The sequence below is a fragment of the Coptis chinensis genome, chromosome 5 (assembly GCF_015680905.1).
Source record: "Coptis chinensis isolate HL-2020 chromosome 5, ASM1568090v1, whole genome shotgun sequence".
Taxonomy (NCBI): domain Eukaryota; kingdom Viridiplantae; phylum Streptophyta; class Magnoliopsida; order Ranunculales; family Ranunculaceae; genus Coptis; species Coptis chinensis.
In genome coordinates, this window is record NC_141460.1 from 88,087,337 (window position 1) to 88,090,890 (window position 3,554).

A 3,554-nucleotide genomic window follows, 5' to 3' on the forward strand; every position below is an offset into this window, starting at 1 on the left:
TCCTTGAGTATTATTATTGTTCTCCATTTGTTGATAAATTCAAAATCTCTCTCTTCTCCCCGTCTCCAGGTCTCGACACCCTGGCAGCTCAAGCCTCAAGCTAGCCCGCATTCCTTTGATATTATTTTTATCTTAAGCTTTTGTAATATCAATGAAGGAAGAGATATTTTCATATATTGTATATGATCAAGAAAACAGAAAAAGAGAGCTGTTTAGGATCTGATATCCATAGTACAAGTACGGATACAAACACACAAAAAAAAAATAGTACAACATTGAAGTACACTAACTAGCTCGTTCCCCTCACAGAATCACATGATAGTATAGATACGTTATGCATAAGTAAAGCAAACTTATATTCTTGTAGTTTGCCTGCTTTGACATTATATTAATGAGATCTCTATATTAATTTATCATTTAGAACCCCTAGCTTCTTCAAAAAAAAATTTATCATTTATCAAAAAAGAAAAAAGAGAGAAAAAAAAAAAAAAAAAAAAAGACAGTTTATTAAATGGTTTTCCTCCGGTTTTACTGGTCTACAACATTGCTTTTGTTTTCAGCCTTTTCCATGTGGTATACTGGTATATATTTATCTTCTTTGTCAGAGTGGAATTGTTTCCCTTTCGTTGAAATGATAGATTTCATACTCACTTTGGAAAGAGGTAATTTTGGAAGGAGATGAAAAATCAGTGATTCTTTATTTTTATTTTTATTTTTATTTTTATTTTTTTTTTTTTTTTTTTATTTTTTTTTAATGGCAAGTCTGTTTTAAATGAGATTAGTAACTCTTTGAGGATTAAGCCAGACCACACCGGTTACATTAAAAGACCCTAGCTCGAAGGCTTACATTGTCCGAAGACTCATCAACCCTAAAGGGTCTCGCCGATGCGCCATTTTTGAGTAAACCCAATTGCCCGCCTCTACCTTGTCCATGAAGACTTTCTTTTGCTCCTCGGTCCACCCATCGTAGCACCTTGTCTCTAGTCCGAAGGCTCGCTTAGCCCAAAGGCCCATCAAATAATTACACAAGAAATAAATCCCAACCAACACTTGGTGAGATTTGAACTTGCAACCTCTCCCATAAAAAAAAGGGGTACACAATCAATTGAGCTAGAAGCTCCTGTGTAGCATGTGAAGACATGAATTCTGTATCTTCATGGACCAGGCACCAATCTCTTATTAAAATTTCTAGTAGTTTGGGTTGTTTTAACTCTCTGTTATTCAGATTCACTCCTCGTATGTGTAATATGTCAGCCCATAATCTGGCACAGTGGGCATGCACGAGGGAGTCTTTGTCTATTTTAGAGGTCTGTAATAACTTTCTACAACAGTTTTTAAATAAGTAATGAATTAAGAGCCCGTGATTATCACGGGTCTCCACTCTCCACTATAAAAAAAAAAACATACCCACTTTAGAACACTAACACACATCTCTATCATTGTTCCATATATCTTTCCCTTTTGTTGCATCTTTATACTGGAGCTGGTCATAGTGTCTGGTTACAGATTCTTCGCCTATATAATGTTAAATAAGATGATCGCAGATTGTCCACATTAATTTCGCAAACAGCTCTTTCTCTGTTTATTGTTATCAACCTAGCTTTGCTTGACTTCTGATACCAAATGCAGGTTTTTTGGCAGCTTCAGCCACATTTTTTACCTGTTGATCTAGATAAAGCCTTTCTTATTTTATTTATAGCTTATTATTTGGTTGTTTTGTTGTCTTTGAAGTTTTGCTTAGTTATCGTTTTGGTTCTGAATCTTGTGCAGTTGGTCCTAAAGATCGATATGCCAATGGAACTCGTCTTGGAGAAGACATGATGCTAAAGCTGGGAAGGGCATGCCTGATCTTTAATCTTCTTTGCTCAAATTCTTGGTGACTGGTGGCGAGAGGTAGATATTAGGCATGTAAATGATGATACATCGATGACTCAGTCAACAGTAGAAGAGGAAGACAATCAACAGTCAAAACAGTTATAGTTTAGCAAATGATAGAGTAACAGCTATACATAGGTTTTCTGTTAAAGTAACTGATTCTGTTTTATAGTATAAATACATGTAACAAACCAATGATTGAAAGGAATGAAAAACAATATTCATTTGAGTGTAAGAGCATTTGTTTGTGGTATCAGAGCTTCTCACCATTCGGTGTTGATCCAAAATCAATTTTGAGGATTCACCTATTTTCATAGAATCATCAAAACAATACTTAGATCTATTACTTCCAAAGATCAAGTCGTCGATTTCTTCAGATTCAAGATTATCAATTGAATTTTTCAATCAAATCTAGGGTTTCAAATGGCAAGAACCAATCAAACAACACAACCATCACTGAGTATCAATCAAATTCCCACTGTGATTGATAACACTCAATCAAGTGTGAATACAGTTATACCTGGTTCTGATTCAAGTGTTGTAGCTCAAAATCCAGCAATAACAACAAATTTAAGTGTTGTTGCTCCGATTCCAGCATCAAACATCAATTCTAATGATTCTACTCAAGTTCCTATGCTCAATGTTAATTTAGCTATGCAAGATCGATCTTCAAATCTCAATTTTAGTGATTCTACTCAAGTTCCTTTGTTCAATGTTAATTCAGTTATGCAAGATCGAAGTTTTTCTGGTTTTCAACCAATGATTTCAAGTTTTAATGGAGTTCAGTATCAAGTGCCAGTTTTCAGTAATGGTCAATATCAAGGTTTTAATTCTAATGGAGTTCCACAGCAAAGTTCCACTGGTGTTCAACATCAAGGAGTTCCTTTTCAGAATTATTATAACAATGGAGTATTCCAATCTCCATCTCATGGTATTCATGCTCCACCTGGATTCAGTATGAAGTTACCCATGGCGGTACCACCTCAGAATTCATCCTACTCGTTTCAGAACATAAGTAACATGGTACCAGTACGTCAAGTTGACTTCAAAAAATTATCTATAGTGGAAACATCTCTTTCAACCAATCTTCAAAACTTATGATCTAGAAGGTTTAATTGAAGGTACTGACTTATGTCCTTCTCAGTTTCTTATTGATAACAATGGTCACTTGACAAATCAGATGAATCCTCAATATGTGGCATGGGTCAAGAAAGATCAAACGTGTTTAATATGGCTTAACACTACATTGTCTCAAGAACTGCTACCTTATGTTGTTGGATTACCTATTGCTAGAGCTCTTTGGGTTATACTAGAGAATAGATTGTATAATATCTCTAGGTCCCATGTCATTCAACTGAAAACTGAACTTCAAGACATTAAGAAAGGAAGCAGCTCTATGGCTCAGTATTTCCACAAGCTTAAGCAAATATTTGACAAGTTAGCAGCTGCTGGAACTGTACTTGATGAAGCTGATATGGTTTTTCACATGTTGCATGGATTACCAACTGAGTATGCTGCATTTAAGACATCAATTAGAGTACAGTCAAAGAATGATCCAGTGAGTGTTGAAGAACTTCATAATCTGGCATTAAGTGAGGAACTGAACATGGAACAAGGACACAGACAAGTGAATTCAGATCAAGTAAATCAAGCATTTTATGTTGGAACTCAGTCTAGCA